Source organism: Macaca nemestrina, chromosome 16 (assembly GCF_043159975.1).
Source record: "Macaca nemestrina isolate mMacNem1 chromosome 16, mMacNem.hap1, whole genome shotgun sequence".
NCBI lineage: Eukaryota > Metazoa > Chordata > Mammalia > Primates > Cercopithecidae > Macaca > Macaca nemestrina.
In genome coordinates, this window is record NC_092140.1 from 83,448,342 (window position 1) to 83,474,826 (window position 26,485).

At 39.5% G+C, this 26,485-nt stretch overlaps 1 protein-coding gene across 13 annotated transcripts in view; it reads left to right on the forward strand.

The window, feature by feature from the left end:
• LOC105491716 (ecto-NOX disulfide-thiol exchanger 1) overlaps nt 1–26,485 on the forward strand; it is a 468,515-nt gene that overhangs the window by 259,407 nt on the left and 182,623 nt on the right. Inside the window, exon 1 of one of the 13 annotated variants that reach the window (XM_071081402.1) lies at nt 9,694–9,846. The exons of the other annotated variants lie outside the window; for them this stretch is intronic. The gene's annotated coding sequence lies outside the window, so the exon portion shown is untranslated. Of the gene's footprint in view, nt 1–9,693; nt 9,847–26,485 lie in introns of those variants that run through there. 13 annotated transcript variants of the gene reach the window in all.

The following is a 26,485-nucleotide window of genomic DNA, read 5'->3' on the forward strand; positions in this document are numbered from 1 at the left end:
CTTTATGAATTTCTCTGTTTACCTTCTTCATGGGAAGTGCTACTTGAGATCATTACATTGAATTTGTTCCTTTTATCCCAAATATACCATTATACTGTTATACTCTAATCCTAAATCCCATACTCCAAAGTCCTGGCTGCTCTGTAAGATGATATTTACCTCCATTATTGTTTCTTGTTTGTTGTATTTCCCATACTTTGTTTTGGTTTTGTGAAGTTTTTTTGTTGCCTTTGCCTTTTGTTGTTGTTGTCAATACTGTGTGCCTTAGTGTAGATCCAGGTTTTTTCAACTAGTCTGTTGGAACATTTGTGTTCCATTGTTGTTGTAAGGTAGAGTGGAGGCATAAGTATTATACTTAAGTGGCCTAACAATGATGGCAAACTCTGGGTTAAACACAGATAAATTGCTTTCCTTGTGGGTTTTCCCAAGGCTTTTACTATGCTAATGTGCACTAAGTAGTTCTCAAAGAGTAGAATCTACTCTGTAGAATTCCTAACTTAATTTAGCCTTTAAAAAATGCCTGCGTTAGGACAAATACCTAAAGCATGCGGGGCTTAAAACCTAGACGATGGGTTGATAGGTACAGCAAACCACCATGGCACATGTAACAAACCTGCACATTCTGTACATGTATCCCGGAACTTAAAGTAAAATTTAAAAATTAATTAAAAAACAAACTTGTGAGCCTCTCATGAGATGCTAAAATATTCACTGTGGAGATCCTTCTCCACTACCATCCATCCTTCTGTGCCTCATATGATATCCTCTGCATGATCTAGTTTACAATTTTGTTTGTTTATGTTTGTGCTGAACAGTGTCACTCCCTAATCTCAAATTTCAAAATAACTCCCTTGTGGTCAGGTGTTGCCTGAAACCTTCTTCTCAGTTTTCTGTGGCACACGTTGTCCCTTTTCAGGGGCCCCGCCTCTGGTGTCACAAGTTGAAATCTAGGATACCAAATCCTGAGCTTTGGCACCTCTTGTGTGACCAGCTGCTCTCTTCCTGTATACCCTAATTTCTTTTCCAAAGTTATAATCATCAACTGGAAGGAGAGCTGAAAAGCAGGAGCTGAGTGCCCAGCTTTTAAGTTTCTTGCCCAGGCCTGCATGGGAACTAATAGCGCTTTCTGAATATTCTCTGGCCATGAGATAATACCTTGCTTTTCTATAAACTTTTTGAAATCTCCTTTCTTATTCTCAACAATATTTCTTTAGCCGTTATTGACTCTGGGGTGATACACATCTTTTACTCCAAGCTTCTTAGCATGCCATTTGTGGTATTTTAAACACATGTTCCAGAAAGACATCATACTTCCAAATTAACAACATAGAGCCACATCCTTAAGCAGTGACTAATTTGGAGCCAACGAAAGACGTCTTCACACTTGTAAGGATCTATCAGCACCCTTAAGTGTTCCTTGGCTCATACTTCGCCGTTTCTCTTTCAGAAGCCCTGGGTTCACTATCGCTGCTTCTGTTTCCTGCCATTCTGAGAAGAACTTAGCTTTCTAACTCTTGGAAGGCTAAGATAGGTTACAAGTCCTTCTCTGTCCCCTTCACTACCCTCTCCCATTCACTGGTATTTCCACTTCTTTTCATTCTTCTCTGCTTCCTCAGAGTACTTTTTTCTAATTTCCTTCTTGGGTTGTTTAATCCTCACAGGAACACCTTCATCCTCTTTAATATGCCCAGATATGAAGAGGGATTTGTTAAATCCTTTCATCTCCTCAAGCATCACTCTTTTAACTGAGATTTATTGAGCCAGATGTTATGCTAAATACCGGGAATACAGGACATAGACCTTACTGTCATGCTTTAGAGTGGTGGGAGAAACAGGAAAGAGTAAATACACAAATACAAATCAACTTGATAAGTGGTTATGCTACTAATAGATAAAGGGTGCTATAGGATGTCACTGAAGAGAGTTAAGCAGGGGAGTAGCAGGATCAGAACTATATTTTTACAGAGCATGTTTGTAACCCCTATAGAGGACTGATGGGGGTGTGGAAAGGTTGGCAACCAGACAGGAGTTACCCAGACAAGAGACAGCAACGGCAGTAATGCCAGCGATTATCCTGAGCAGTAGAGATGGAGTGATCTGAAGGGACTCGTGAGACATTTCATTGTAAAAACCACAGGAATGGATGACTAAGACCACATGGAACATAAGGAGGGTGAAGAATCAACAGTGACCCCTAGGCTTCTAGGCTTGCAAGCTGGGTTAACCATAGAGCCATTTGCTTAGAAGGTGGGGAAGGCTGAAAGAGAAGGGTGGGTAAGATGACTCATTGTCTTTTGGATATGTTGAGTTTGAGGAAGCTGTTGAAAGAAAAGCTGTGGTGAGCAGGGAGATTGATGGTCCTGGCATGCAGGAAGGAAGGCCTGATGGTGTGGCTTTGGTGGCCACAACATAGGGATGGTTGTTGATGCCCTGGGGACCGTAATGCCCAGACACACTTCTACTGTGAAATTAGGAGGAAGCTCTCAGATGCTCCTTCAGGTTTCAGCCTACCCTGCAGCCAGGTCTCCAGATCCCTCTCTCGTGTCCCACTACATTCCCACTATTGCAGGGCTCCAAGATTTGAAATGAGAGAAGTGGTCAGAAATAAAAAATGGAATCTGGAAATCCTGCCTGAAACCATCTCTTCAGCTCACAAATACACTCAGGACTGTCCGTTGATAAACCACCCCACATGCTTGTTTTTAAAATGAAAATCCTACTCACACCAGGAAAGGTTCTTTCTTTAGTCTCTTCAGATATTAATGGTGGCATTCTCTGACACAAGCATGATGAAGGGGATAGAGACAGCCTGGCAGGTACCAGTGGGGGTCTCTAAAGGACGATGCTCAAAGTTCTCTTTTGTTTTTATCTTCCGTCTTATTGAAAGATTTCTCACTATCAAGTGTCAGAAAACAAATAGACCCTTGACTTATGTTTCGCAATGTATGTACCTGATTTCATGTACTTGTGACAGTTCTGTTACACTCTATGCAGTTACCCTTTCTTCCCCAGGACATCAGGACAGTACATTTGTACATTTATTTACTCACCACAGTATTACAGTATTTTTTACAAGGCACTAGAGGAACGGCAATTGGCATGACCGACCAGTGACGCTCTTCCGGAGAACACATATCTCTAAAGAAGGTGTCATCAAATAATTATACAAATGACTAATTATAATCATGGGATGTTATAAAGAGGAATTGGGAGCCTAACTTTGTTTGGAGGTATTGGAGAAGCTTCAGAAAAGGTTCCTCTAAAGTAGTAATATTCAAACTAAGACCTGAAGGATAAATTAGACTTATCTAGTTAGCAGGAGGGAAGAGCAGGAAGAAAGGGAGAATTTGAAAAGATGAGAAAGTTATAAAAGCAGAAAATGTCCTGTTCAAAGACCTGAGATGAAAGGAACTTAGCCCCTTTAAAGAAGAGAAGAGTGGGTGTATGTGGGCCAGAGGTAATGGTTCGGACGGAGTGGGATTTGCAGGTTGGTGCTTAACACAAGTCTGGTGGGATAGGCTGGGGCCAGGCCATGCCTTCCAAAGCTTGGAGTACAGACTCTATTTGAAGTGCAAACTACTGAAGTTTTAAGGAGATAAGTGACCTCTGACTCGTGTTTTTTGTTTCTTTATTTCTCCTAATAAAAAAGTATCTGACTCGTTTTATACAGACTGTGTTGAAAAATGGCAAGAGGGGAGGCTGGGTTTATGTCTAGAAGGCTGCTGTCCAAAAAGGGATGGCAGAGGTAGATGGGGCAGAGGTAGATAGCCTAGATACATCCAATGGGACTGGAATATGGAGCACCTACCATGTGCAGGCACTGCCATAGGTGCTACACATGCTCTCCTGGAACTTGCATTCTAGTGCTAAGCTGATGTGTGTGTGTCTACAGTATTTCTTTTGTTTGTTTGTTTGTTTGTTTGAGACAAGATTTTACTCTGTCATCCAGACCAGAGTGCAATGGCATGATCACAGCTAACTACAGCTTCAACTTCCCGGGCTCAGGTGATTCTCCCCCTCAGCTACTCAAGTAGCTGGGACCACAGGTGTGTGCCAGCTAATTTTTTGTATTTTTAGAAAAGATGAGAATTCACACCGTGTTGCCCAGGCTGGGCTCTCACTCCTGGGCTTGCTTGATCAAGCAATCTGCCTGTCTTGACCTCCCAAAGTGGTAGGATTACAGGTGTGAGCCACTGCACCCAGCCTGTCTACAGTATTTCTAGAGATAAGAGAATGTGTAAAATCTGTTTTCAGAAAAAGATTTGCTTTGGCCTGTTCCATGTACTATAGAAGGTAATTGACATCTTTTAAAGCAAATCAAAGATTGTTCTCAAATAACTCTCCACAAATGACAAAAGCCTATATCCTTGTTGGCTAGAGATGTTACAGACTTCTTGTTAAATGCTTAATATAGTATTGTCATTTTTTTATTCCATGTAATGAATAAGATAAAGTTACTTGCTTAATATTAGGTTGACCTCTTCTGAATTATTAATGTAAAAATTTTTTTGCCCTATGTATACTACAACAAATATATATATATTTAAATTTTATTCTAGTTTGCACCTCTTGATTAGCTTAATCTTTATTTGCTCTGTTGTACTCTGGTATATGTACTACTCATTAGCCTTTTGAACTATGCTGGCTACATTCTTATTCACTAGACTAAAACTAGAGAAAATATTTTTAAATAATTGCATGTATATATGTACATGTATTAAATATATACTCTACAATATATAATTTTTCTATGTGTGTATATATCACAAATACACACATTCCCTAATTTTCTTGATCAGTATCTTTAATAGCCCGATGAGCTGAGGGAAAATATTTGCATTCCACACTAGGAAATTGTATCCTCTGCTCAGAGTGGACATTCTAATTCAGCAGAGAATAGAAAGAAAAGCCAGACAATTAAATTCCCATATTAAAATGAGTTTGAGTGTTCCTATACTGATATAAGTGTGTGTATATATGTGTGTGCATGCATGTAAATTGTTGTATATTGGATTTTTGCACTGGGTCAATGTCAAAGTCTTTTATTTGTAACTATGGATTAATTACATAGGGGACTTCTCTTCCATATCCATTGTTTGCTTTTATTTCCTTTTATTATTCTGCAGCCTGCCTTATAGTTTACAATGTGTTACATACTGCATTCTTGGATTCTAAGCACATGTCATTTATGTGCTAATATAATTACTCTATCATCTGTCTAATAGACTGTGCTGGACTTCTTCTATGGGAAAGAACTGTAGCTAATCATCTTTGTATTTCCTCTATCATTAAAGTTGGGTGCTTGGTAACTATATAGTTGAATGAATATGTAATTTGGTTCATTTATATAAATAATTACATAAAATGCATAATACCTGGAAAAGTCACTTTTATACTTGGTCCTTAGACTATCTAAACTATAGTTTTTATGTCTTCAATCAGTTAGATACGAAGAATAACTATGACTTCCAGCCCCCTTATTTGACATCCATGATTTATTTTTCTCATAATTGAACATTATGTTTTCAGATTCCTTCTTTTATAAAAATGTGTCTTTCCTGTCTTTCTTTATCATGATTATGCTTTCATCTACCTTCTTGCACAGATGGAGTATATTTATAATAGCTGTTTTAGTGTACTTATCTACTGATTCTATTATCTGCGACATTTCCGAATCTCTTTCTTGATTGATTTTTATCCTTATGATAGGTCTTATTTTTCTGTTTCTTTGCATGCCTACTAATTTATTATTGGTTGCCAGACATTGTGAATTTTATGTTGTCAGGTTCTGGACTTTTTCTTTTTCTTTCCTTTTTTGTCTTCCTTAAAATATTTTTAAGATTTTTTTTTTTTCTGAGATGCAGTCAGGCTCCTTGGAAACAGTTTGATTCTCTCAAGGCTTTGATTTTATACTTGGGTTAATGGATTTAAGCAGCCTTTAGATTGGAGATAATTTCATCCCATTTCTGAGGCAAAACACTTCTGGGAACTCTTTACCGGTATATTGCAAGGTTTCTTCTCTCTGGATCTTGGGAACTTGAGCTACTCCCTGCCCTTTGTGAGTTTCAGAAAGGTTCCATCGGTGGCTTTTGCCCCAGCCTTCGCACTTCCCTCTCAGCCTCTCCTGATCAACATGCAGCCACAGACTCTGAGAGGACCTCTGAAGATCTCGAAAGCTCTCTGTCTCTGATTGGCCCCTTCCTCTCTTGTACTCTGCCCTGAAATTTCCAGGCGCATTGGTCTTCCCAGATGTCAAATTTAGACAGACCTCGAGCTCTGTTCTGGTTTCTCTTCCTTGCATTAAACCCTGGAAACTTTCTAGACAGTGGCTGGGACTATCATAAGTTTCACTTCATTTATTTCTCCTCTCTCAATGATCACTGTCCTGCACCTCTTGTTGTACAGTATCTGAAAACCATCATTTCATATATTTTGTTTGATGTTTGAGTTGTTTAAAGTAGGAGAATAAATTCTATCCTCGTTACTTCCTGGTGGCTGGAAGCAGAAGTTTACAGACAAAGTCTTTTTAAATGAATGTACATATTCCCTAGGGATATAAGAAGTTAAAAATCTGAGGCTATGATATGAGTGACTTTACTGGGAATACTAAAAAGAATAGCAATAAAACCTATAATTATTTGGCACCTAATATGTGACAAATACTCTAAACATCTTGCATCATTGAAGCTTCTGCTAGCTAAATGTTATTAACACCATTTTATAGATGAGGGAACTGAGTTTAGGTGATGTGAATTAACTTACCCGAGGTTACTCAGCTGGAAGGAAACGGTGCTGGAATTGATAACCAGGTTTGTCTGCCTGAACTGTTTCCACTATATCAGGATTTGGGGGCAGATGGTTAAAGCAAAACCTCCTATGTTTTTTACCTTAGGCCAGCTCTATCTTTACACTTTTGTTTTTAAAAATAAATACCTTGGGTGGAAATACATCATTGGTGGCGGGGGTAGGGGAGAATCATAGAGATTTCTTTGTATTACATTGAAATTTAAAGATTTCAATTATTTAATTATTATGCATATCGCTTTTTGTTGTCCTTGAATGCTGCAGATTTCTGTTTTCGAACCTGGGTCCTGTGATCTAGATATTGTACTAAAGTTGAACCAGGAACAACTTAGTAACATAAACTGGACTTCTATGAGTAACACCATGGTGGTCATGTACTCAGGTTTATGACAATAACCAAAAAGTGATCATCAGTTTGGGAGAGAATATGTACATTGCAGTCTGAAAGCAAGTAACACTCTCTCAAAGAAAACAGAAACTTGGAATTTTTAATGTTTAACACGAATGAGATGGACTTGAGTGAACCTACGTACATCCTGCATGGGAAATCCAGAATGCAGAGCAGGTGGGATTGCTGATTTGGTAACTCAGGTGGAGGGAGTTCCTGGCTAATGGATTCCATCTCTCAGAAAAGGACAGGCAAGGTCATCTGCTGAGGATTAGTAGGCTGATGAGGAATGGCAAGTTGGAAGAGAAGGGAGAACGCTTGAAGGTTTCACTGGGGGAGAGACGGGAAGCTGACCAGAAATATACGGTAAGATGTCTGGACACTCTTTGAGAGCCCTGCATGGTTTTCTCCAGCACTTTTGTGTCCTCCAAATAGGCAGGCACGGAGAGGGAAGGTGGGGTTTATCCAAGGTTGGATTTTAACAGGTGGGGAGAATGAAAGGATAAGAACACGAAGAAGGCATGAGCATTTTCAGGAGAGTAATTTTGGAGCTGGACTACACACTCCTACAAGAGTGGGGGTGGAGCCATGAAAAAGGGGCTGGGTTGATGGGGCAAGAAAGTGGAGGGGTGGTTGGATGGGCAGAACTGAGGACGGCAAGCAAAGGGTTGGAAAGGTGGGAAAGTGCAAGGACAGAGGGGCGTTAGCCCATTACAGCAGTATGTGGGGATCCTGCCTGCGGTCTTTTCAGGAGAAAAAACTTTTCCTTCAACACTGAGGAACTGTCTCTGCAACAGGCAGATGGTGGCTTTAGAACCTGAGGTCTTAGGTTTGAATCCAGGCTTGTTCCCTTAGCTGTGTAAACTTGGGCAAGTGAGTTAACTTCTCTGAGTTTGTCTGTAAAGGAGAGGAAAATCATCGTCAGAGAACTGTTGGCTTTTCTAGAATCGGTAAAGTGTGGTACATATTAAAGGGATCAAATGTGTTCGTTTATGTTACCCTCGTTGGAGAGCAGTTTAGGATGGCATGGGGAAGGGGAGAAGAGTGACCTTGGATGACTTCCTATTTTAAGGGAATGAAGAGAGAAAACTTGGCCCCTGTAAAAAATGATCCCCTTGTCCTGACATCCTCTATTGGAGGAGAAGTGACAACCATTCTCTACAAGCCATGTGGAGGCACCCACACGTACCCAATGCACACCCACAAATCATAGCTCTGTGACACTGAAGCTGACCTTTGGACAAAGCCAGGGTTAGGGCTGCTGACCCCACAGAGTAAAAAACCTACATGTAAGTTTTGACTCCCCCAAGACTTAACTACCAGTAGCCGGATGTTGACCAAAAGCCTTATAATAATGTAAACAGTTGATTAACACATATTTTATATTTATGTGTGTTATATGCTATATTCTCACAGTAAAGTAAGCTAGAAGAAAAACAAATGTTATTAAGAAACGATAAGGAAGGGGCTGGGCCCAGTGGCTCATACCTACAATCCCAGTACTTTGGGAGGCCGAGACAGGTGGATTGCTTGAGTCCAAGAGTTTGAAACCAGCCTAACCAACATAATGGTAAAATCCTGCCTCTGAAAAAACAAATAAACAAACAAACAGTGGGGCATGGTGGCATGCACCTGTAGTCCCAGCTACTCAGGAGGCTGAGGCAGGTAAATTGCTTGAGCCTGGGAGATCAAGGCTGCAGTGAGCCATGATTGTGCTAGCATACTCCAGCCTGGGTGACAGAGACCCTGTCTCAAAAAAAAGGAAGAAAAGGGAAAATACATTTACTGTTCATCAGGTGGAAGTGGATCATCATAAAGGTCTCCATGCTCCTCGTCTTCATGCTGGGTAGGCTGAGGAGGAGGAGGAAAAGGCAGAGTTGGTCTTGCTGTCTCAGGTGTGAGAGGTGGAAGAGATGAGGGAGTTGGAAGGGGAGGCAGGAGAAGCAGGCATACTCACTATAACTTTTATTGAAGAAAATCGGTGATAAGTGGACCTTCAAAGTTCAAACACATGGTGTTCAAGAGTCAATTATATTAGAGTATTTTCTAGTCATCTGTTTCAGCATCCTCTGGAAAGTAGATTTCTGGGCCTATTTTAGACCTTCTAAAACATGAGGCCTGGAAACTGCAACTAAAGTTTGAGTCCTTGAAGTACCCCAGGTTCTTGGCTGGTGGAGAAACAAAAAAAAAAAAAAAAACTCATTTGGCCTTGGAATGGGTAGGGAAGCTTCTCTGATGCTACATTTCTGCCGTCTTACTTACAATGCAATTTTACAATAAAAGTAGCTCAGCTGTAAAGTACCTAAAACATAGTTGCATATGCAAATTAAAACTCGTATATTGAGTATCTGCTATGCTGGAGCACTGTGCTGTGGTCTGAATGTTTGCATATCCCCGCATTCATATGTTGAAATCCTAACCCCCAAGGTGATGATATTAGGACATGGGGACTTTGGGTGGTAATTAAGTCATAAAGGCAGAGGCTTCATGAATGAGATCAGTGCCCTTTTAAATGAGACCCAAGAGAGCCCCCTCACTGCTTCCACCATGTGAAGGTGAAATGAGAAGAGGCCATATATGAACCAGAAAGTGGGTCCTCACCAGATGGCACATCTTCCAAGTGCCTTGGTCTTGGACTTCCTAGCCTCCAAAATGTAAGTTTCTGTTATTTATATGCTACCTAGTCTGTAGTATTAGTTACAGAAGCTCCCCATAGACTAAGACACACAGTATATAATCTCATTTAATTGGCTATTATCTTGAAAAAAGATGTTTTGGTCATCAAGACAGACATGATTGAGCTGTAATAAACTATATTTTCCTCTTTAACAGGGACATTATCCTGCTATCTATCATAGAAGATACAATTTTGACCTTGAGGCTTTACTTCCGAATGTTTATGCCTATAGGGCAAAAGGACTCCTTTTCTTTAAGGGGAAGGAGAAATATGGTAGTCTTAAAGTTCACTAAGTCTTTCTGACCACAAGGGCATCTTTAAAGAAATATTCCTCACTTCCCTGGATAGGCGCCTTGTGACCTCCGTCAGTTAATGCATCCTAGCCATTTATTCCATCTCAGCAGGAAAAATGAGCCTCAATACCCTAATGTGAGGTGACTCCAGTCTCCATGGGGACCCTATGCACAGAGTGAATCACTGCTGATGAGGTTCTAACCAGAGACATTTTCATGAACTGTGCAATCACTCAAAAATGTTCATTTTATACTTTCAAGACTTAGTGGCCTGTCTTGGAAACCATGTATTGGAGAACATCTTTTTGAATTTGTTCATCCCCAGCTGTGAGAAAATACTGCCTAGTCATGGGTAGGAAAAAGGCAATTTAGAAAAATAATAGAGGAAAACGATGATTTCATCCCTGTCTGAATTTTGTATGTCATTCTTGCTGGGGCTTCGCCAGGAGAGGGGCAGGCCAGAGATTCTGCAGGGGCACCAGAGGAGCCCAGTATGCAGCAGGCCTCAGCCACCAGAGAAGACTGGAAAGGGCATGAAAGTGCGGGAAAGGCCACTCAGTATGGCAAGAGGAAAGCACAGGTCTGTGCGCCCGGGAGAGGTGGTGTTGCTCCTACCCTGCTCTGTCACCTGGTGGCGAAGTGGCCGTGGGCAAGTTACACAGACTTCAAGGGCCTTGCAGTGCCTAGCTGTCAAAGGCAGGTATTCAGGCTCCCTTGAAGCTCTGACTTTCTAAGACTTAGAGGGAAAAATCTTAAAAATCAAGAACATAAGACATTAATATGCACAATGCTAAAATGACTAACGTCTGGTTAATGTCTGGAAGGAATAAAGCAATATGGTGACTTTTAACAGGAACCACAGGAAGAGTGTGTCTCCTGAAGTTAAGGTAATCTTGGCCAGGACTGGTGGCTCACGCCTGTCATCCCAGCACTTTGGGAGGCCGAGGTGGGTGGATCCCCTGAGGTCAGAAATTCAAGACCAGTCTGGCCAACGTGGTGAAACCGTGTCTCTTCTAAAAATACAAAAAATTAGCCAGGCACGGTGGTGTGCGCCTGTAATCCCAGCTGTTCAGGAGGCTGACACAGGAGAATCGCTTGAACCCGGGAGGCAGAGGTTGCAGTGAGCTGAGATGGTGCCACTGCACTACAGCCCGGGCTACAAGAGCAAAACTCTGTCTAAAAAAAAAAAAATCAAGGTAATCTTTTTGGTGGGGATGATATTGTTTGTTTGTATATCTGGTCTTTAATGGATGCAGAGAGCTCCTACAGAGTCAGTCACACATACAACCATGTGAGTGATGCCGGAGAATCACTGTAAGGAACTCAAATCTTGCCAGGCTTTGAAGAAACAAATGGCAAGAAAAGGAAGGACATTTTCCTGCCAGTTTCCAGGCTTTTGACGTAGCAGTGGCATCTGCTGAGTAACCGGTACCGGAGGACAAACACGAAAATGAATAGTAATTTAGATGCTAGCGATTAGATGGTCTCAGTTCAAGCAATCTTCAGAAAAGAGCAGCACAAGTAGAGATTTTCTTATCAGTAAAAGGTAACCGGGGTACATGCTATCTGAAATCTCAAATAAGTGGCCATTGTTTGTTTTCATTTGTAATTGTTTTCATCATGGCTGTATCTGATTACTGAATTTACAGTTCTGTAAAGAAACTTTGTGGAAATATGAGCAGGAAAGAACAAGAAATGCATATTTTCTCACCTGCATCCCCTTGGCAAACCTCTTGCTGGTCCTGAGCCCATCGCAGCCTACGTGGGATGGGCTTCTTCTTTGAATGAGTAAACAAAGTATTCTGCTTTAAACAGCTTCCTGCTGGGCTCCATGCTTGTGGATAAGGCCATGTTTCTTTGGATCACATTCATGAGAACGAAAGCAACACTGGGGCAAAAATAGCAAAAGTATGGATAATTAAGAATGTATTGTGATATGTTTGTCCACTATATAGGAAGATAATCACACCAACTCAATGTTTGTGGAAATCATAAGATTTGAGAGTTTGAAAGGACTTTAGATAATAATATCTCATGCTAGTTTTGTTTTGTTTGGAGACAAAGTCTTACTCTGCCCAGGCTGGAGTGCAGTGGTGCAATCTCAGCTCACTGCCGTCTTGACCTCCCAGGCTCAAGCCATCCAAGTGATCCTCCTACCTCAGTCTCCTGAGTAACTAGGATGACAAACGCACACCACCACACTTGACTAATTTTTATATTTTTGGTAGAGATGGGGTTTCACCATGTTGCCAGGCTGGTCTTGAACTCCTGAGCTTAAGTGATCTGCCCGCCTTGGCCTCCCAAAGTTCCAGGATTACAGGTGTGAGCCACTGCACCCGGCCCTGGAGACAATATTTCATTTAAACCTTAGTGATCTGCCCCACAGTAGTGAATGTGTCACGCTGTTCCCGTGCACATGGCAGATGTTGCTAGTCCATCAGAGGACATTCTTGCTACTGAGGTAGAATGTGTGCTTCCATTGCAACATAGCACTCCAAGGAGCCAACACCAGTTCATATGTGAAGAAATCTATCTGCCAGTCTTTCTGCTAACACTGATCTGGTCCAGCCCTTGCATTTTTTTTTTCCTGTAAAGGTTTTATTACGTGTGGAGGGGAGGGATTCCTCCTTCTTGGCAGCCACTTTCCTCATGGAAGCCATGACCAGAATGTTGTTCAGCTCCTCTCTCTTCCTCCTCCTTGGCCTTTTCTTGATGAATTTGAGGGCCTCTTTGTCTTTGGAGACTTGTGGCAGCTCCATGGCATGTTGCATGGGGCAAAGCCACATACCTCTCGGATCACATCTCCCATGAACTTGGTGTGCTTGGTGGGATGTTCGTGCCAGCAGCTGTGCCTTGGCTAGCTTGTGTTCTTGGTCACCTCGTGGCCCTTGTTTGAGGCCCAGGGCCCCAGAGTAATGCAGAGCCATGGCTGCCACTCATCATTGGCTGCCGCTCATCATTGGCTGCCACAGCACTTTCATAGGATGGACAAGGAGACAGGTCTGCAGATTGTCTTGTTTAGTTCTACAGAGCAATGTGTCTTGATTGGTTTCTCCACTTTTGATAGATTTGAGAGAAAGACTGTAGGCACTCTTGCTTATTCCTTTCCTTGCCTGATGAAGAACATGCCAAGTTCAGGATGCCATTGAATTTTCACTCAGTGAAATTGGCTAGTCATACAGGAGCAGCTTAACCTTGGGCTGATCAAGAGGAGACTTCATTTTTCATTCATTCTCTGTAAGAATTTTGTAGATATTAAAGGAAAAGCCTATTGATATTGCACAAGTGTATTAGTTCATTATGTATTGCTGTAAAAGAATCCCTGAGACTAGGCAATTTATGAAGAAAAGATGTTCATTTGGCTCACAGTTCTTCAGGCTATACAAGCACAGCACCTGCATCTTCTAGGCTTGTGATGAGGTCTCAGGAAGTTTACAGTCATGGTAGAAAGCAGTAGGTATGCCCACTTAGCAAGAGAAGGAGCAAGAGAGAGAGGAGGTAGTGCCAAGATCTTTTAAACAACCAACTCTTCTATGAATAACAGTGAGAACTCATTCATTTCCATAAGAAGGGGCCATCCATGAGGGATCAACTCCCATGACACAAACACCTCCACCAGGCCCCACTTCTAACACTGGAGATTGCATTTCGACATGAGATTTGGAGGGGACACACATCCAAACCATATCAATAAGGCAACTGAGATGTGGATCAAATTAATGAACCACATTCATTTCTTTACATTCGTAGAGTCTCAATTATTCCTTGTTTCATTTTTAATTCTTGTAACTTTCTTTGTGCTAGAAGACCATACTTAATCATTCATCCTCTCTTTATGCTGTATCTATTTGTCCGTTCACCCATCCATCCATCCATCCATCCACCCACCTGTCATTAGTCCATCCATCCATCCGTCCATCTATCTAATCTGTATGTTCTGCCTAATGATGAGTCACTTAATGGAAAGAACTATATTTTATTCATCTTTGTGTTTCTTATGCCTCCCAGAACCATTCTTGTTATGCATTGGTATTCAATAAATATGTACTGAATAAAAAATCTTTAGCCTGTGATTTCTTGCCCCTTTTACCTAATCTGTTTTATTACAACACTATAAACCATTTGCCCACTTTCTTTCCAATTTGAAAAGAAGAAATTAAAAAATACCTTTCTTAAAAGCTTGTAATTACCTTTTATCAGGACTTAGGCCTAAACACCCATAGCAGGTAGCTCTGAGAATACTTAAGTTTCTTGGAATCACTTGTACTTCCAACCAAAGGAGTGAAGTACTATTGTGTTTTGGCTGAAAATGAACTCTCTTCGAGCAGCAATTAAAAAATACAATGCTTCACATTATTTTCTCTTATTATTGGTCATCTTCCTTTTTATATGAATTATTTCTAATGACTAATGTAAAATATCAAAAATGCCCGCAGAGCTATGCCTGGTTTTGCCTCAGACTTTTTGATACTGACTTATAATTGTCAGGATAGGGACCTGTCCCACTCCAGCAGCCTCACACCAATTTCTCGTGGCTGAACACAAAGAACACAGCAAAGATATTTTTTCAAAATACTTCTAAGGAGAATCATTCATTTTACACTTTGAATGAAAAAACAAATTCATAAGAAAATCAGTAGCTTTTAAAGAAAAACATATTAATGATTTTAAATGTGTGTAAATGTGAAACCAAAATATATAGAAAATATTGAAACTAAAATTTTATTCTCAAGAAAAAAAAATGGGTATTTGAATGAATATTATATTCTTCCTCCGGAGTTTAGCTCTTGTTGCCCAGGCTGGAGTGCAATGGCGTGATCTTGGCTCACCGCAACCTCTACTTCCTGGGTTCAAATGATTCTCCTGGCTCAGCCTCCTGAGTCACTGGGACTACAGGCACCTGCCACCGCACCTAGCTAATTTTTTTTTTTTTTTTTTTTTTTTGTATTTTTAGTAGAGACGGGGTTTCACCATGTTCACCAGGCCTTGAACGCCTGACCTCAGAGGATCCGCCCGTCTTGCCCTCCCAAGGTGCTGGGATTACAGGCATGAGCCACTGCACCCAGCCTCATACTAGTTTTAATGTCATAGTTTAGTAGTATCCCTCCTTCACTCCCATATTTATTAGCCATCTTTTATTGTGAATACCTAAAGTTATTCCTGCTGTCACGGAGCTCATGTTCTGATTGTGGAGACAGGTAATAAACAAGTAAACCGATTGATGAACGTATCATTAGAAATTGTAATGATTGCTATAAAGGAAATAATACAATGCTGCAATAATAGACCATACGGGGGAACTTACCATGAACAGGGTCTTTGTGGAGACTAAATTTAAGCTGAGATTCTGAGGTATGAGAAGGAGCCAGCTATGGAAAGTGGGGAAGGAAGAGCATGGAAGAGGACCCCAGAGGCAGAAGGAGCTTGACTCGCTTGGAGAAGTCCTGGACAACCAGCTTGGTGGTTGAGGTGGAACTGGTTATGTGAAGAGCTCCAAGTGGTTGTTAGAGGCCTTGCAGGTCCCGGGAAAGAGTTTGATCTTAATTCTAAAATTGATTGATTGAAGGTGACTTATTTTTTCATTCCCTGAAATTGAGGGATTCTATGATTGAGTTTAATGTTAAAAAAGAATGGATTTGGGAAGTGGGGTAGGAGTAGAAGCAAGAGAATCAGTTAAGAGGCCACACATGTGCAGGTCCCAGGTGAGTAGGGCTTTGACTCAGGGCATGATAGTGAAGTTGGAGAGATAAGGACAAATTGGGATAAGCTTTTGAGGTAGAGGACTTAAGATTTTGTGATGGATTAGATGACAGGGGAGTGAGAGAGAGAATCAAGATGAATGCTAAGTTTCTAGCTTAAGCAACTGGGTAAATGGGGTTTATGAAGTGAGAAACACAGGAGAAACAAATAGAGGGAGAAATCATGCACTCAGATTGGTACCTCCCGGGTTGGAGCTCCTGTGGGAAATCTAAGTGGTGATATTGAGTAGACACAGGGATATATGGGTCTGGAGTAAGAGATGGGTGGGCCAGAGATAATGGCATCCAGAGAGATCTGTGTTCATCAGCATGACTGGCACCATGGGCATGAGGGAAATGGCATAAAGAGAATAGAGGGAACAGCAGTAGGCTTTGAAAACTTCCAGCAGTTATAGTTTAGGAGGAAGGTGATAAGCCAGCAAAGGGGTTTGAAAAGAAATGAGTAGTCAGAAAATTAGAAGAGAAACAGAAGTGTACAACGTTATGGGATCCAAGTCACATATTCAGCCAAGTAGTAGCCAGCATGATTGATTTCTTCTGAGTGGCAAAGTTGAAAGACTGCAATGGGGACCAGGGTCATTGGTGACCTTCACAAGGGCCATTTTGGTGGAGTTGTGGGGATAGAAGGCAGGTCGGTGGGCTAAAGGTTGAACAATATCATAAGGAACGGGTGAGATGGTACATAGGGAGGTCTTGCAAAAAGCCAAAAGGGCTGCACAAGGAAAAGGGATTCGTAGTAGCCAGTGCCTTCAGATAGTAATGGATGTGCTATTTTTCATTTTGTTTTTGAATTGGCCCTCCTTCAATAAGTAAAAACAAAACCAAAAAAGGGAAGGGAGGGAGGGAGGAAGAAATGAAAGAGAATAATGGGAAATGAAAAAGAAAACTAGAAACCTTCTATAGACAACTCTTTGGACTTATTTGTCTAGAAGTCAGGCAGATAGATTGGGAGGTAACTTAAAGGGGAAATGGCAATGAGACAGAATTAAGAAAATTAGGATATGACAGTATACTTTTGGAAATGGTTTAAGTAGGAAGAAGTATTTGATTCAGGGGTTAATATAAAAAGTAAAGTCCTAAAGAGTCCCAAACTGCCTGATTTGGGTAAAGACTTTTTAGTTCTTAATATAGATGGTGAAACTGAGACAGAAAAATGGTGAATCCTTGGTCTAGGATTAAGTATTCCAATAAGCCACCAAGAAGGAACATTTTAAACTCACAATGCATTATTGACTGACACAGTCTTGTACTTGCCAAAAATTTTATAAACTTACTAAATTTTTGCAGGCATTCTCCTTGATAAATAATTAAACAAGTATTGTATATGTCCATTGAAGTTATTATTAGACGCAGCCATCTGGTGCAATACCACTTCTCCCTTTTGAGTAATTTCTCCTCCTGAAGAGTAAGTTTACATGTCTAAAGCTCATTTATATGCCATGATTTCATATCTTTGTGCCGTAACTCATTCTAAATATTTACTTTGGCTAATTAATTGATTATTGTGAAACTGAAGGCTGCATGGCTTTTAGAAATGATGAGAATGATTATTTCTCCTGCTGTGAAATAATGCCTCATCTCCCCCATTCAAACGTGCTCTCCAAGTATATACAACACGTGTAGATACTAGGCCTCTCATAATCCTTACCTCATTTTCAGCATTTACACTGTATCTTATATTTGCACATAAGTTATTTTTATGTTCTTTCACACAAGCTAGGTCAGAAGACCAAAAAATTTTTTTTCTCCCTTTCTCTCCCTCTGTCAAGTGTAGTAGAAGCAGTGTTATCATCCCCAAGGAAGAATAGGAGAGCCATTGCTTCCCTAGACCCTACTGGCTTGGCTGCATGAAATGGGGCCTATGTCTAAATAGATATTTTCACATAAACAAGATGACCGTATTTAGCCTTGTGAAATTCCAACCAGTTGCATCATGGTTTTTCAGGCATATGAACTTAGGGCTAGAGAAAGTTAAATTCCTTTAGCTCTTTGACCTTCAGTTTCCTCATTAGAAAATGGGACTGTCAATAATATCTGTCTTTCTTCCTTTTCTTTCAAAGTTCGTATGTATTGTGGATAACGTCATTTTTGAAAAAGGAAATAAGGAGATGTTTCAGAGTCAGTAAAGCCCTCTTCGTGGATTAAGGATTGTAACTGTCAATCCCTTCTCGGCGTTTCTGGAGCTGATTCAGAGGAATGCACATTTTAAATGTTGATATTTCCAAAACTGCCCTGTAAAAAATTTAAACCCATTCTACACTCACACCAATAGGGGCTGTTTAACATAATTTTAACTTTTATTAACTCCATGGATGGATGATATCACACGTCTGTGTCCATGACTTTGACTACTCTGTTGGTCGTCTTCGAGCTGTTCCCCGTTTTTCAATAGTATCAATAACTCTGCAATTAGTATCTTTGACTTTTTATTTCCCATTTGGACTATTTCTTTAAGGTCAACTGCCAGGTCAACAGATGACATGGTCATTTAGTTACTCTTGAGATATCACAAAATTGCTTCCAAAAGAGTTTTTCTAGTTATATTCTTATCAACAGAGACACTGACTTGAATGTTTGCTTTTTAGTATCCCTGCTAAATTTGGGTGTAATTAAAATTGCTTTTGTTGTTTAGTAAGTTAATTTTGTTAATTTCGTAAAAGATGCTGCCTTCTTATTGCCCAAGAACTATAACTTTAAGGGCCTCCTAATGATACCACAGCCAGATGGAAGCCTGGCAGTGGCACCAGTGGTTTGTTTTCTGTTCTTTTCACCTGCTAGTTAATAATTAGGCAGTATTTCCAGACTCACAGTTGGATCAGATTGAACTGCTCTTGTTCAGCTGTTAATGATTCAGAGACACTTTCCTCTGCCTCCACCTATCAAAATTTTACCAGCTCCTCCAAGGGCAGCCTCAAGTCCCACTTCATTCTAATAGCCTTCCCTGGTAGCTCTGGCCAATTTCAGAGATGCTCTTTCTTACGCACCCGTAGGCAGTTATTGCTTTTACCATAGGATTTGGCCCTGGCCTGTAGTCAATTTGTTCCCATTATTTGCTCTGCTGATAGGATTTTGTGAAATAGATACACTCCATATCCCAGGTGGTGTCAACATCATGCCTTTTCTCTTTAGTAGGTTTCACTGTTTATGAGCAGAGACACTTCCTGGTACAGTGGTAGCTACATATAGGTGCATAATTAATACTGTCAGTCACGTTGAACTGAGTTCCTTGTCAAACAGGTTTTACCCCAAAGAGTAAAGGAGTACAAAGAAACACTGTACTCTCCCTCACAAGTCATTTTTCGAACTCTGAACAGGCAAACCAAATTTATTAATACAGGTGGCTTTCAGATATTATTGTTTTCATATTGTTCTGATTTGCTTTTTAGGTATCTTTCCCTGATGGTCTTTTCCTGTTTAGTCTTCTGGCTTATTCCACTGAGCAAGATAAATTTCTCTTCAAACAAAATAACTTAAGCATCCTCATGCAGTGGGTTGAGTTTCTTTCTATTTAGATCATGTCTCTTAAGTGACACCAATCCACTTAATTCTGGCAGGCTTCATTGTTGTTACTCTGTCTCTAATGATAGCATTTTCCAACTCTGCTATTTTCAGAATAGACCTGTTCATGTCATTCATGTTTTTATTAGTAACCTCCAGTTTCATTGACATACTGAGCTTCTCCAGCTGGGGAAAAGCTTCCACCCACCTATGGTTAACTTTTCCTGAGCAGTCTGAAGTACTTCCAAACATTAATATCCAGTCTAACCTCATATACTTCAATTTCTATGCCACTGATTCTCTAGTATAAATCCTTGTCAAATATTCAAAAGCATCAGTTATGAATAGTCTGTCTATGGTTTCATATATGTATCTATAAATGTTCATATATGTATATATACATATGTTTAAATATATGTACATATGTATTTACATATTTATGTTTGTATACATATGTGTATATATGTTTATATATATGTATGAGTGTGCATGTGTATCTTTATATATCTCCTCTAGCAATCAGAATAAAATTAAAACTACTTACAGAGATTTTTAAACCTTTCTTTTTCACCTTTCAAAACTTTTAAATGCCTGTTCAAGCAGAAAGTCAATAGGCATAAAAGACAGTAGTTATCCAGTTGAGTAGTGGGGATGAGGAGGCCCTTGGGAACCCCCTGTTGGATCTCACCTCTGTCACTGTACCCTTTACCCACCAGGCTTTGTCCACACTGGCCTCCTTTTAGTTCTGAAACATGCTAGGCTTGCTCTGGCCTTCAGGCCTTTGCTCCCTCTCTTCCCTCTGCCTATAATCTCCTCCTCCATATCTTCCCACCACAGGCCAGCTCCTTGTTTTTAGGAACTGAACTCAAAAGTTCTTTTCCAGACAAACCATCTTAACCAACCAAACAGCTTCCTTCCCCCCTCCTCTCTCACCCCAGGTAACTCTCCTACATCCCTGTGAGTGGCACTTAGCACAATCTGAAAGTAACTTCTTTCTTTACTTTTTGATTATGTCTATCAATCCTCACTGGGAGGTAAGCTTCCAGAAAGTAAGAAGCAAGTCTGTCCTGTTCAAAGTTTTGTCTCCAGTTCCTAAAACAATGCCTGGCATATGGAAGGTACTTATTGATACTTGCTGGGTGAAAAATATTTCAATAAATCACTTGCTTGAGAGGACTCCAAATCTTTTCATATAATTTTCTTCTCCCATTTCTAAATTAATTGGAGTTGTTTTTCAACATTCTATTTTTTAAAGGTGTTCCACTAGCTTTTTTCTATAATGTTATCAGATCAAGTTTTGATATTTAAACTTCAGAATTTGAAAGCTTGTGGTCAAAAGTTGGCTCCAATGAATAAAGTGTGCGAACATCAGTTCTAAACATTTTAAGAAAATATCCAAGGAGAAATTTCTATTTATAAAGTGAGTGAAATGTCAAAGTTAATTTCTCAAAAAGAATCCCCAAGACAATCTCATTCTTGGACCATTTAGGTTATAATATCAAAAAGTAATTTTATTTCTGATTTTTTAATTGTTCAGACAAAATGCTTGCCATTTTACATCCACATCAACAATGGGTGGCTAAAAGTGGTCTTTGGTGAACGTTAGTTTCAACTGACTTTCTTCACTTACAGATATACTGAATGGGGAGTAGCTGTCAAACACAGGAAAACTTAGGAAACTAACCTTAATATGATATTGTGATTTGTGTTCTTTAGAAGAGAGTTCCCAGGCTGAACTAGACTTTTTAGACCTAAAAATCATTTGGTATAACGTTAAATTTTCCCATAGACCTATCCATTCTTCTTGAATAATGCTCTTGGGAAAACAACGACAACATTGTTACAAAGAAATTTCATACATCCTCAGCACGTCCCTGTAAGAACACAGAAGGATGTGTAACATGAATCCTGTCTCTTCCATTTTCCATCAAAGAGTGTTTTTTTGTTTTTGTTTTGTTTTGTTTTGTTTTTGTAAGAACCTCGAATGTACCAAGGAAAGTTTTGTTTGTTTGTTTTGTTTTTGAGACAGAATCTTGCTCTGTCGCTCAGGTTGGAGGGCAGTGGAACAATCTCAGCTCACTGCATCCTCCGCCTCCAAGGCTCAATTGATTCTCCTGCCTCAGGCTCCAGAGTAACTGGGATTACAGGCACCAGCTACCACACCCAGCTAATTTTTGTATTTTTAGTAGAGACGGGATTTCACCATGTTGGGCCAGGCTGGTCTCAAACTACTGACCTCAAGTGATCTGCTTGTCTTGGTCTCCGAAAGTGCTGGGATTACAGGTATGCGGTGCCTGGCCCCAAGGAAAGTTTTAATAATATAATTTTTTTATAAAAAATTGAATACACATAGGTATAAATAAGAAAAAAAATTGTAATCTGAAGATGGAGAAATAACCACTACATGTATCTTGATGTATTTCCTTCCAGTTTCTTTTTCTACAAATGTATAAACAAATGTGTTTAATCCTAAAAACTTGATATCATTCCAAATATATAGTTGTTCATCAATTTTTCTTACCAATGAAGAAAAAATGGCAAAACTTTCTCATGTCAATAAATACCCGTTGAATGCTAGCTACACATATTGTTAGCCCAGCCCTCCAATTCTCACCAAAACTATTATTGTTTCTTTAAATATTTGCTAATGAGTGAAAAATATCTTGCTTTTATTTGAACTTTTTCAAATCTTAATTTACCATATCTATTTCTTCTCTTTTAAATTTCCCTTTTGTTGTTTACTTATTATCTGTTGAAACATTCTCTTTTTTTCTTGTTGATTTACTAGGGTTCTTTGTTGTGGATTCTGCCCCTTTACAAAATAGGTCATATATATAGCAAACATTTTTACCTTAAGGTTTGAATTGATTTAGACTGTTGTGTTTTTATAGAATTATTACTTAATATAAAAGTTAATGATTATAAGTTTCCTCTCAAAATTAATCTTGAGAGTATTCTAAGAGTTACTTATTGATATTATAACATAAAATTTTCTCCTGCTTATAGATAATTACTTTTTAATTTTTAATTATGAAATATCCCAAATGTGCAGAAAAAAGGACTCATTTAAGGATCAGAGAACCTTTCCCTCCCATCCAGAAAGTGGGGCACCTTCCACTAAATCCCAGTGCCACAGTCCTTCCAGTTCTAGTAATGCCATGATGCCAACATACCACACACTTTTTTTCTGTGAGCTTTCTGCACAATGTCCTTCTTGAGAAAGTAACCAATGAACAGCCTGGTTTGAACCAGGGTACCTAATAGGGGTCAAGGAAAAAACCGGGAAACAACTGATCATCCTCTCAAGTATATTATCCTGACACTGAGAGATGACCCAGCAATGACGGTTGCTATCTCTGTGTTCAGGTGTGACAAGGAAACTATGTTTCACCCAGCGGTACTTAAGACTATCCTTTTGGCCGGGCGCGGTGGCTCAAGCCTGTAATCCCAGCACTTTGGGAGGCCGAGACGGGCGGATCACGAGGTCAGGAGATCGAGACCATCCTGGCGAACACGGTGAAACCCCGTCTCTACTAAAAAAAAATACAAAAAACTAGCCGGGCGAGGCGGCGGGCGCCTGTAGTCCCAGCTACTCGGGAGGCTGAGGCAGGAGAATGGCGTAAACCCGGGGGGCGGAGCTTGCAGTGAGCTGAGATCCGGCCACTGCACTCTAGCCCGGGCGAAACTAATAGTTTCAAAGACAGTGCGCTGTTGGAAACTCTGCCTCCTGACAGATCTGTTTTCTCCTGAATTCCTTTGCTCAGAACACACCACTACCTTTTGGGTTGAAAAGGTGCATGGCATAGTGGAAAAACCTGGCTAAGAGCCAGGTGGTTCTATGCAGAAATGTTTGTCTCAGCCACGTGAACTGAGGGAAATTATTTAATTTCTCTGAGTCCCAGTTTCGTTATCTGGAAAATGGAAGTTATATCATCTAATTCGTGAGGTTGTGGGAATGAATAAGATAATATATAGATGCATTTTACACACTGCAGTGTGTAGAAGGTATTCAGTAATGGGTGGTATTAATATAATTATTGTTATTTGATAGGCTGGTCTTGTATGGTTCTCTTTCCCAGAAGATTTTGCTGCATTGTTAGAGGAGGTATTTCTATTTCTTGTTCCTACTGTGCTTGCCATAAGGAGGCAGCTTAGAGTAGATGCTGTCATTCATTCTCCACAAATGTTATTGTGTCAACAAAGCTGTGTTAATAATAATAATTGCTTGCATTTACTCTGTATGTGCCAGGCATTTTTGTAAGCATCTCAATCCTTATCTAATCCTCACCCAGTGAAATCAGTGCTGTTATTACTTCATTTTTAGGAATAAGCACACCAGGGCACAGAGGAGCTAAGTAATCTGTTTGAAGTCTCACTGCTAGTAAGTGGTGCAGCCAGGATGTGAACACAGGGAGTCCGGCTCCACTGCCGATCAGTCTCATGCATTGTGTCTTGCTGCCTCCCTGTAGCGGCAGTCTTTACATTCTGGGACACTTAACTTAGAAAGGTGTGAAAACACCTGCTGGAAGGAGAGAAGAAGGATGCTCAGAATTGAGAATCATTAACCTGCAGGGTGGTGTCCAGAAGGAGAAAGCCATTGCCAAACAAATGCATGCATTCTACTAGCAACACACTGGCTTTGTATTTCTTTCCATAAAGAATCTCCGCAGTGCCAGGAGAATTCCTGTTGATGGTAATGGTGTCATTGCTCATTTTGCTGAGAATCCTTTCTGTAATTGCAGCTCTCTAAACAACAGCAGCAGGAGGCCATGAGGGAAGTCTTTGTGGAGAGTACCATGGGGTCTGTCGCCTTTGAGTAAATAGACCCTATTTATTGAGCATGCAGAATTTATTTAAAATACCAGTTCTAAGGGAAGCAAACAGAAGCATACATGGATTTCCTATGGATTGCAAACCCAAAATAATAAGAGTGCAATATTAATAATACTTACACTAGCTTTATCTTAATATTCATTTCAGCACCCAGGATGGTGTTTCTCTCCTCAATTCTATTTTAATCTGAAATACAAACAGCTTGAGGTTTGCTTGCCTTGAATCATTATTACCGTGAAGTTGAGCCATCTGTGTTTTTCTTATTCTGCTCATGGCTCCAAAGAGAAGTCTTGAAATTAACAAGTTGGGAGAAGAATTTCTGTGGAGTACATTCAGATATACAGTGACACCTAAAACCCTGCAAGTTTTTATGTTATTTTGGAGAAATTTCCTCTCTTGGATTGTGTTGAGAGTGAGAATTAGCATCACTCTACCAAATCATCTAGTCTTCAAAAACCCTTTGAGATCTGGTACTATGTTTTATGCTAGATTTTGTTCAATTCATCCATAATCCCCAATATGCTGCTTGTTGACTTCTAAGACTGTAGAATTGGCATATAACTGGCTGTGTTTGTTTAATTTGAGATCTATTAAGTATCTCTTGTTAGGAAACTAAAAAGCTTTATATATACATATCTGAGGCTTTTGAGTTGATGCCAGGGAGGACAACCGTGCCCTCCTATCATGCATTCCCTAGTTGAAACCAAGACCTTGGCTGGATATAGCTTGGTTCACTGTGGCAGTGTTTTCATTTTTACCTATGACCTAAAGAATCTGTTATATTTTATAGCTTTAATGAATTGGCATATAATAAATTGTCCATATTTAAATTCTACAATTTTGTAAGTTTTGACTTATGTATATACTTGTGAAATCATCAAATCAAAATAACGGACGTATCAACCACACCAAAACATTTCCTGTTCCCTTTCTTATCTCTTCCTCCTGCCTACTCAGACCCCCTCTCTTACTCATCCCCATCCTGAGACAACCACTGATCTTCTGTCTCTACAAACTATTTTGAATTTTCTAGAATTTTATATACCTGTAGAATGTCCTCAGTTTCTGGTTTCTTTCACTCAGTATAGTTATTCTGAAAGTCACTCATTGTCATGTATCTTGATGGCTGCATAGAAATAGAGTGGATATCCTTGCTTTGTTTCTGACCTTATGAAGTAATACCATTTTAAGTATGATCATTTGTGTAGTTTTAAAGTACATGACCTTTACTGAGGAAATTTCCTTTGATTTTTAGTTTACTAAGAGAATGGGTGTCAGATTTTCATCAGATGCTTTTTCTGCATCTATTGAGATGATTGTGTGTGTGTGTTTTTCTTTTTTAGTCTACTACTTTGGTAAATTACATGAATTACTTTTTAAATGTTAAACCAACCTTGCATCTCTGGGATAAACTCTACTCGGTCATGATGTATTATTCATTATACTGTATTCAATTTGCTAAAATTTTGTTTAGAATTTTACATCAAAGTTCATGCTGAATATTGTCTATAAGTTTTTCTTCTAATGTTTTTATCTGGTTTAATTATCAAAAGTAATGCTGGAATCATAAAGCAAATTGGAAGGTATACCCTTTTCTTTAATTTTCTGGAAGAGTTTGTGTAGAATTAGTAATATTTTTTCATTAATATTTAACTTCTACTAGAGTAGGATTCTCTAGCAAAATCATTTAGACATGAAGTTTCCTTGTGGGAATAATTGTAACTACAGAGTCTACTTCTTTAATAGATACAATGCTATGTAGATTATTTATTTTTCTTTCAATGATCTTTGGTAATTTGTGTTTTTCAAGAAATCTGTTCCATCTAAGTTGTTAAATTTATTGACATACAATTTTTGTAATATACCTTGATATTTATGTATGGGAACTGTAGTTATGTTACATTCCTTATGTCTAATATTAGTAGTTTGTATCTTCTCTGCTTTCCTTCCGAAGGCTGGCTGGAGGCTTATCAATTTCATTGATCTTCACAAAGAACTAGCATTTGGTTTCATTGATTTTCTCTATAGTTTTTCTATTTCACTAATTCCTGTTCTTAATTTTTTTTTCTGCTTATTTCAGGCTCAATTTGCTCTTTTTTTTTAAATATAAGTGGTTTTTTTTGTAAGGTAGAAGCCATGGTCAGTGATGTGAGACCTTTCTTCTTTTCTAATATAAGCATTTAGTTCTTTAAACATTTTTAAAGTACTGTTTTAGCTGCATATCATGAATTTT